Genomic DNA, 9971 nt, shown 5'->3' with positions numbered 1-9971 from the left:
GTAGTGCATCCAGAATACAGCCTCCTGAGACAGGTAGCACATCCAGAATACAGCCTGCTGAGACAGGTAGTGCATCCAGAATACAGCCTACTGAGACAGGTAGCACATCCAGAATACAGCCTACTGAGACAGGTAGTGCATCCAGAATACAGCCTACTGAGACAGGTAGCACATCCAGAATACAGCCTACTGAGACAGGTAGTGCATCCAGAATACAGCCTACTGAGACAGGTAGTGCATCCAGAATACAGCCTACTGAGACAGGTAGCCCATCCAGAATACAGCCTCCTGAGACAGGTAGCCCATCCAGAATACAGCCTCCTGAGACAGGTAGTGCATCCAGAATACAGCCTCCTGAGACAAGTAGTGCATCCAGAATACAGCCTACTGAGACAGGTAGCCCATCCAGAATACAGCCTACTGAGACAGGTAGCCCATCCAGAATACAGCCTACTGAGACAGGTAGCCCATCCAGAATACAGCCTGCTGAGACAGGTAGCCCATCCAGAATACAGGCTACTGAGACAGGTAGCCCATCCAGAATACAGCCTCCTGATGTGACAAACAACTCTTTATTTAATATAGAGTTTCATGCAGCAGAAACAGCAGAAACTACTGATGAAAATCAGCATGGCCCATTCACAGCACAAGTTATTGTGGCTTATGCTCCTGCTGCTACACAGACTAATTTTGGAAATGAGCTTAAGGTCCACAATATCTCTGCAAAGCAGCAGATTGCTAAAGGGCTAGCAAATAGTCTTTCTGCATTTCAGATAACCACTATTAAGACCAATCACTATGTGTCTCTGGCACCGATAAGTGATCTTATTGTGTCCAGAGAGCCTCGTGAACCCGCAGTGACCGTTGGTGACCGTGGACGAGCCGTTACTGAACGCTCATTTCAGACTTCAAATATAGCCCAGCCTGTGGTCCAGTCCAATAATCACATTGAGCCTTCTTCATCGCGGGAGCCTTACTCAACTGCCACCACTGCTAAACTAGAACCCAGTGTGAAAAGAACGAGTACAACCGAAATACAGAGCACAAAGGAGGCTGACCATGAAATTTCCATACAGCGTATCGAACCGCCTCAGCAGCACGGCCTGCCTGCAGCGCTCACAATCACACGTCCTATCCATGACCTTGACCTTGACAAGCGAGCAGGTATGTCTACGTTAAAGGCCACTCACAGAGCTGGAGGCGCGCACGATGACACAGCACGCACCGTGAGTACAGGTGCAGAATATCCTTTATCAATAGAGATCAGAACAACACAGACAACAAACAGAGCTTTTAAAGACAGCCATGCTGGGCCTGGGCGGACTGAAGCAGTACACACATTGGAAAGAGCAGACCCAAACGAGAAGCACACTTTATCTGACAACACGTCAACAACTCGGAAGGCACTCAAATGTGTCAATAAAACCAGCTGTGCTACATCAGGCGAGACAACTAGTAACGTTACACAGGCCCCAAATGGAGCAGGTGAGATTGATCATGCTGCTCTACAGGAAACATATAAAACACAGGCTCGTAATGGAACAGATCCTTTTTACTCTGAGCAGACTCGTGATACCAAACCAGCCAATAACGCGCCTGGAAAGACCGCCAGCCTTGACCGCACGGTGGCGAGGAAAACGACATCACCTGCCACCCGTGAAGCTGACCTTGACCGTGCCATTGTTGTTGACACTACAAATAGAGATACCAATAGCGTGACAGATGGGACTTCAACAGAGACACAGAGAGAAGCTGTCCAAACGGAGCATTTTGCCACATTTGGGAAACCTGACCAGGCTCAGTATGTAGAGAAAACAACACAGGAACACTCACGTGGAGAGAACTTTGAAGCTCAGGAGGACATTACGGCAACAGAGGTTATGTTGTCTGAACCTGAAGCAATTACTGCACCCACCATTGAAAAGACTTCTGAGCACACAGCGCCGAGCGAGACCCACGCGAAAACACAATTCAACAATGAAGCAGCCAAAGATGAGATAGTTGACGCACAGAAGGGCACTCAGTCAGAGCCTGCTGTGGCGGCAGGAGAGACAGCAGTTGAAGAGTCTGGGCGGAGGCTGATGCTGTTGGAGTCCGGACCAGAACCACCTAGGCTCAAACACAGGAGGGCCTCACCTTATCTACATATCTCTGGGTAATCATATCATCTTGTAACCCTATTATGGTGTTACAATTATTATTAAAGTTATAACAGTGGTAATAACACTTTTTGGAAACATTTGGACACAGACATGAAAACTATGAAATAACAAACATGGAATTATGCAGTGAGTGACCAAAAAGTGTTCAACAAATCAAAACAATGTTATATTTTAGATTCTTTAAAGAAATTGTCCTTTGCATTGATGGAAAGGCAAATGCTTTGGAAAGAAATTCACACATAGGCATCAACTTCACAATTTGTTCACAATTGCTTAACTGCCAGTTGAGCAGGTGAGCATGCAAAGCATGTGAGGAATGCTAGGAATGAGCATGTGAAGCATGCGATACAGTAATTCTAACAATAACAATAATACAAAATAAATTAATTAGATATAAATGTTGAACTATGAGTAGCTACTGATGGACTAATCAGATTTTAACATATATAAGTAATAAGTAAAATTAGTGTTTAATTCATCGTTAACTAACTGATAATAACTGCCTTATAGATGGAAGTTAGTATAAAGTGTAACCGGCTTTAAGAGAATGAAAAACATAGTTCAGTACATTCAAACTTTTGACTGGTAGTGCAGGTAGACATACATACAGTAAATACCATGGTTTGATTCTGCAATAATGTGAATCCGTTATCAGCATAACAGAAGTTCCAGAGCTGTGTGGCAGTGGGAACTACACCGCAGAGATGAGTCTGAACCTGGGGAGAGGTGTAGAGCCTGGTGATGCTGTACCGGCCCTGGGGAACCTCAGGGTGGTCATTAACCTGAAGACCAACAACAGTCTGGTCAACCTAGAGGTCAACTCCTGCTGCCTGTCCCCCACTGTCCAGCCCAACCTCACCAGCGCCACCTGCTGCCTCTTCTCCAGGTAACACAGTGAAAATCTGAAATTTCCATTTCTGCACAAAGGTGAGTGGGCAGCAGTTGATTCCTTTATTCCGAGAGGAGTAGGAGGAAAATGGGGCAAATAATTATACAAGGACAAGCAGAGCAGAAGAGTTATTTTGAGATGGCATAATATAGATGTGCGTCATATGGAATTTCCCAGTGGGAAATGTTCTGTAGGCTGCTATCAGTGGTGTATAAAGTACTCGAACGCCATGAGCTTGAGCAAAAGCCATGAGCAAAAGTACATTTCCCAGCAAAATACATTGGTAAAAGTCAAAGTCACTCATTAGAATATTACTTGAGTAAAAGTCTTAAAGTACTTGATATTTTCTGTACTTAAGTGTAATTTTCTGATATTAAATGTACTTAAGTATCGAAAGTAAAAGTACAAGTAAATGCTGTTTAAAAAAAGCAAGCATAAGACATGCCTGGGCATGAGTGGAAGTCTCTTTCTTCTTCTTGAGTTTTATAGCGGTTGACAAACAACGTGATGTTGCATTACAGCGACCAACTGGAATGGCGTGTGGATGATTAACGTAACTTGCAAACTAGGAACACTGATTCGCCAAACCTGATTGCTTGCAGGCTACTCAATTTCTTCTGATTTTACTTTGTAACTAAGATGCTTGGGGGAAATGTAGTGGAGTAAAAGTATCCATTTTATTTAGGAAATTTAGTGGAGTAAAAGTGAAAGTTGACAGGAACATAAATACTCAAGTAAAGTACAGATATAGATAGTACAGATATATAAAAAATACTTAAGTACTGTACTTAAGTATTAATACTTCGTTACATTACACCACTGTCTGCTATACATGTATGGGAGGGCAGTCTGGACAGCATTTCATGATAACAAAAGCAAGTTCTTCAAGTTTGTCATATTGGGAATTGGGCCGAGGCTTTCGAAAAGAATTAGGTTAAAGACTGTCCTCGACCTTTTTTGTCACACTGTACAAATACAGCCATGAATAATGCAGGTGAAACTTTTTCACAGAATAAACCTCTGTGACCATTTCAACACAACGCTGTCAAACTGTCAATGCGTGCAAAAGTGTTTACCAAGGAAACAAACAATGTGGCTGTAGCTCATGTAGATCCAGGGCGCTGCGGGACATTTTCAAAGAGCTGAATATTGTCTGGCAGGTAAATGGAGGACCGCTGTAGGCTGATGGTGTTATCTGTGGGAGGCAGCATCAGTGAGATGGATGGGAAATTCAATGTAGCCTACCCCCCACACACGCTCGAGGGGAGCAGTAAAAATATACAGCCTCTAAATTCAAATCTGTCAAATGTGAATAAGCTGGCTGACTGCACTTTTCCTGCATGCCTGCGTGAGGTATGCACTGTTATACTCTCATCTTACCACTTATTTATAGGGAAATAACAAGGTCTCTATGTGTTCTGTGTGGCGCCTCAGGTTAGCCGCGGAGCCAGCGGGGATCAGGCTGCTGCCCAGGGCCTTGTCGAGCAGTGCCAGCTTCACCATCAGTCTCTTCCAAATGATTAATTACTCCGTGGCGTACCTACACTGTGATCTGAGCGTCTGCCTGAGGAACCGCTCTGGCTGTGAACGGGTACTACGACTGCGATGAGTCAACTGTGTACTGGATATGAAAGGATGAGATAATGCATGGATGAGAGACTACAATTTAGCGACACGCTGGGTATGATACTGACCGTGAAAACAGGGAGACATTACAGTATGTGGAAGGAACAGGCTGATGCAAATGGATTGGGAGGGGGAGCAAGATGGGAGACTGGAGTGTGTGTGTGTGTGTGTGTGTGTGTGTGTGTGTGTGTGTGTGTGTGTGTGTGTGTGTGTGTGTGCGTGCGTGCGTGCGTGCGTGTGTGTGTGTGTGTGGGTGTGTGTGTGTGTGTGTGTGTGTGTGTGTGTGTGTGTGGGTGTGGGTGTGTGTGTGTGTGTGTGTGTGTGTGTGTGTGTGAGTGTGTGTGTGTGGGTGTGTGTGTGTGTGTGTGTGTGTGGGGGGGGGGGGGGGGGGGGGTGAGTGAGTGAGTGAGTGAGTGAGTGAGAGAGAGAGAGAGAGAGAGAGAGAGAGAGGAGTAAAGTACTGGGTGTTAAGAACAAGATAGCTCACGGGAGGGCGAGGATAAATATGACTTGCCCCTGAACTGGAAGCGCATGTTAAAGTGGGGGAGAGGGTGAGATGATGAACAATCGCCTGTCAAAGGTACAGCGAGCGAGCGGCTCTCCTTTTATAGATGTGGTGAGAACTCAGAAAGGAATAGAGGTGCGATAGAGAGAGACAGGGAGACTGAGAAATTCACAGACTAGGGAAAGGTGAGACTAAGGCCAAGTGGAGCCAGAGACACGCAGACTAAAACATTATGAAGTCGTGTGAGTAGTTACGCACTCTGAAAGACAAATAAGGTCTCGCTGAAGTCAAAGACAAAACACTTGCAGCAGAGGAGCAAACAAGGTCAATGTGCTGATGCCATTCGCTGTCTCCTGCAGAGCGAGTGGGGAAAAGTGAGTCATCTGATGAGCAGGGGGAGGTGAGACAGAGGATACACTTTGGACACTCTTACCTCACTCACTACATGATGCTGTGATGTGTGTTAGCATCGTATAGTTATTAATAACAGTTAACTGTCTGTTGACAACAAAAACATGTTATGGTCAGCATGGTTAGCAAATGCTGCAAAAATACAGCATAGTTAGTTGCCGTAAGTAGGCTACGTATAAGTGCCTGGGGGGGGCGAGCAGGCGGCAATATTTGACAATTTAGCTGGAGCTCAGTCAAACTTGATTTAACATTAGTTTTCATTGTGAATTAGAAAATGGTCGGAGGGCCACTCGGCACCGTATCACGGGCCCCATCTGGCCCCCGGGCCACAAGTTGAGTATCACTGAATGAGTGATATATTCACCATTTCTGAAGGACGGTTATTATAACGTATTTCCATGTACTGTATTTGTGGTCCGCCTCTCTTTGTGTGCATCTATAAATTGTTGTCCCCCCCCCCACTTAATTGAAAGGGTTTCTCTGTTCCTGGCAGACTGCATAATTCTCTGAGAGATATCAGAGCTATACAGTATACATCTCAATTAGCTGGTTTGAATTATGCCAGCTCAGAGTGGGACTCTTAGATTAAAAGAAAGTGGCTTGCTTTGAACCTAAAAACCTATTTCCAGCTCTCTGTTTGTAATAGATGTTTCTGCTCCCATCCTTTTATCGAAACAAAAAACAGCACAAAGGGAAAAATGTGTTGTTGTTATTATTTCAATTACTATTTAGGTGCATTGTAACCAAGATATCCAGGAACACACCATCCTTCTTCTAAAAGCTAATAACATTTACTCACATATTCCCCCCTTTTTGCCTTTTATTTGATAGCAGTGTGCACAGCAGAGGAGTGCCTTCCCCTCGGAGGGTCCAGAGGCTACTGTCACCAATCTCAGGAACCGCATATCCTTTGGACCCATGCTGAAAGAAATGAAGAATTCTACCTTCCCAGAGGAGATAGGTAGGCTAATTATGAGCTGTGCCTTAAAACAAAATCAATTTGAGATAACGGAGCACGCACAGGAGATGCTGCCGAACAGGAAATCAGAGCTGACCATGCCATTTATCTCTAGCATGTGAGGAATACTGTGGGGCTCATGTGTGTTTGTTTAGCTCTATGTGGGTTTATCATGAAAGCTACTCAAAGCCTTTTTTTTTTTTTTTTACAGCTGAGGGAGGGGCTGCAGTGTATTAAACTAGACTTTCATATCCTGTTGTTATTCTATTCCTGTTGTTTGGTTTTCAGACCTTTCAGGCCTGGACCTGGTTCTGGTCATCCTCAGCCTGGTGGCTGGCTGCTCTGTTGTCACGGTGACCCTGCTGCTGGTGTGGCTGGCCTACCGTCGCAGGGCGGACTGGCTGCTCCGACCAGCCGCTCCACCGCCAGCCTGCTGTGGCCGCCTTGGCTGCCTACGCACAGGAAGTGACTCGATCCCACTGTGACCAACCAGGAACCACCGCCGATCACGTCATCACAAAAATCGCTGCAGGCGATTGCATTAGTCAACAGACAGTCGATCATTATTAACTAGAGCAGGGGCGGCCAATTGTATCAGCTGGTGTAGACCAGACTAGACGATGAGGAGCAATCCAATTCACGCCTCCTGTCACAGCTGCTGCAGTCAAATGTCACACTTAACCAGAAGCAGTCTATTATCATTCACTGAAGAGAAACAGCATCCTTAAATAGATTATCTTTTTCCTTCAGTGGCAACAAATCAATACCCTTAATACAGCTTTGACATTGATAGGTGATTAGCTAATACTAGGGGTGTCACGATACACTCAGTTCACGATACGATACGTATCACGATACTGGGTTCACGATAACGATACGATACGATACGATTTTAACAATATTTTTTTAAACTTGAATAATGACAATATATGACTGGAAAAGTAGTATTTTATTTGAAATGCACAAATACAAAACATGCTGTTGTGGGAAATTGTTATTACAATAACAACTAGAAAAAACATGAGATTGGAGATAAGGCTTATCTTGAAATAGAATGAGTTACACCGTCACTTAGATTTACTTTGAACTAAAAGGTTTCTCAGCAGTATAAATTCTCATTATGCATCTTCAGTTTTTCTTCAAACTCAAACAACAAGACTTTTCTTAATCTATTTTTTATGCATCTTCAGTTTTTCCTGTCAAGTAAGCAGTTTTGCCAGAAACTCAATTGAATGGTTTCTCTCCTGTATAACTTCTCATGTGTCTCTTCAGAGACTTGTTCAACTGAACTACTTTCCACACATTGAACTTCAACAAACAAAGACGTTTCTTAGTCTATTTTTTGGAAAAAGAAAAAAAAAAAATTTTTTTTTTTTTTTTTTTTTTGCGATATGAGATTTCATCTCAACGATACATATCGTGACGTTTTACTATCGCGAAATTTCGTGGGACGATATATTGTGACACCCCTAGCTAATACTGGTTTAATGTGATGTATGCATTTGGGGCTTGATGCTTATACTGAGAGACACAGAAATATGTAATTCTGTGTTTTTCTTTGTCAATTTTCGAAGAAAATTATACTTCATTCATCTGATTTGTGTTATGTCGTGATATGGCAAATAATCTAAAATGTTATAACATTACCATTGTCTTCTTTGAGAATTCACTGGTACCTGTATAGAGAGCCAAAGTGAACATTACTTCCTGCTTTTCTCCCTGTACCACTGTGTGGAAACAATATGAATGGTGGTGAACGGAGTGATACACTACCTTTTTGATCCCGTTTGAATTGTGCCACGGGAGTACACATTTGTCAATGTAAAAGATAACTCTGCAAGTTGAGAAAGTCGCAGTTTGTGGTAAAACTGTGGTTATAATGTAAATCAGAAAGACTATGCACAACCAGTCGCGTTGATGGTGTAATGTGCGACACGAGATGCAGTTGATTGACAAAACTAAACCTTATGTTTAAGTTTCAGGACAAACTGCGACTTTCTTGGCATGCATATATCTTTTAAATTGACAAAATGTAACATGTGTACCCTGTGGCACAATTCAAACAGGATAAAAAAAGTAACGTATCTCTCCGTTCCCCACCATTCATATTTTTTCACACATTGGTAGGCCTACAGGGAGAAAGCAGGAAGTGACGTTCACTTTGGCTCTCTATTGTAAGCCTGCAGAGAAAGGAACCCCTCCAGCAGTGTGACCTGCCTCACCACTCAAAAGGAATTCTGAACCATTATCAATCAACTTGGTTTTTAATTCATGCTCTTAATGCCGACCTAAATGCTTAACAATTTTTGTGGAGGAAATTATGGACAAAGCTGTGATATAATTTCATAATTTTAATTATGAATCAATGTAATGTCCACACACACGCTAAGATTATTGAAACAAATACTATTCTTTTTACCATAGTAGATCACAATGGAGCTTTTCAAGTATTAGATGATGAATATGTTTCAAAATGTGCAACAGTAGATGATAAAAAGGGTTGGAACAATGTCACTGCTCTGTGCTCTCTGTCATGTATCTCAGCAGTTTCCCATTCTGTGGTAATAATATGTTATGTTATCTTATACATGAGATAAGCTTTTGATTAAAAAGAAGTTGGTTCATGTTTTGAGACAAAGTTCCTTTCTGATACCACAAGAACCAATTCATTCTCTAGTACACTGGTTCTCAAAGTGGGGTCCGGGGACCCCCAGGGGTCCTTGAGGGGCTTCCCGGGGGTTCCCCAGCAAAAAGGGGAATAATTTATCTTCACTATAATACCATCCACAAGTAACACAATAACAGAATGTATGACTATTTTGGTCATGGGTTTCATACACTTTCATGTAATAAAACATCTAAAAGCATAAATATAATAGATAGGAGACCCTGGGACAAAATCTTATCAAATGGCAGGTCTGTGTTCTAAAGTTTGAGCCAACATGGTCTGTATTTACTCTACTGTAGCAATTACCACAGTATGTAACAAATTACACTGCACTTTCTTCAGTTTGAATTTGTTTGGCTATGTTTAGTCCTTTCTATGCACACAGAATATGGGGCACTTAAGTTAGGCTGATTATCAGAGGACATGAGGGACAAGCCTGTGGCTCTGAGCCTGTCAACTCACCCAGCATGGCGGAGCCTGCTAATGTGATTGGCTGAGCTGTGAGGTGTGGCGGAGCCTGCTAATGTGATTGGCTGAGCTGAGGCTGGTGTTGGTTCCATCGATCAAGAGAAGACTTCTCCCCTCATGTAGCCTATCAGGAATCACAAGTGCCTGGTCCATATTGCAACATCAATCCTCTGGGTCTACTCCTGATCCTAATAGTGTGAGCTAGTGAAGCATGAAACTATGACTATCAATGAGCGTTAAATTAATCTTACCACAGCGAGAGGGAGTTGAGGGGTTGGCAGATG

This window comes from Poromitra crassiceps, assembly GCF_964638095.1.
Source record: "Poromitra crassiceps genome assembly, chromosome: 5".
In the NCBI taxonomy this organism is placed as follows: domain Eukaryota; kingdom Metazoa; phylum Chordata; class Actinopteri; order Beryciformes; family Melamphaidae; genus Poromitra; species Poromitra crassiceps.
The sequence above is the reverse complement of the archived record's forward strand: the minus strand, read 5'-3'. Positions refer to the sequence as shown.